Source organism: Brassica oleracea, chromosome C4, assembly GCF_000695525.1.
Source record: "Brassica oleracea var. oleracea cultivar TO1000 chromosome C4, BOL, whole genome shotgun sequence".
NCBI classification, from domain to species: domain Eukaryota; kingdom Viridiplantae; phylum Streptophyta; class Magnoliopsida; order Brassicales; family Brassicaceae; genus Brassica; species Brassica oleracea.
In genome coordinates, this window is record NC_027751.1 from 27,762,503 (window position 1) to 27,762,794 (window position 292).

Genomic DNA, 292 nt, shown 5'->3' on the forward strand with positions numbered 1-292 from the left:
GAAACAAGTCCACGGAAATAATTCCTCGGAATTTCTTCTTTCCTCGGAAATCCCTCGGAATTTTCCAAAGGAATTCCGAGGAAACAAATTTCTGAGGAAATTCCGAGGATCACTAGTTTGTCGGAAATCTCCTTGGAATATACCGAGGGAGAACTTCGTCGGGATATTTCCTCGGAAGTTCATCGATCGATGCGTTTTTGGACATATATCCATCGATCGATCGGAATATACCGAGGGACATGTTCCTCGGAATATTCCGAGGAACATGTCCCTCGGTATATTCCGAGGAACA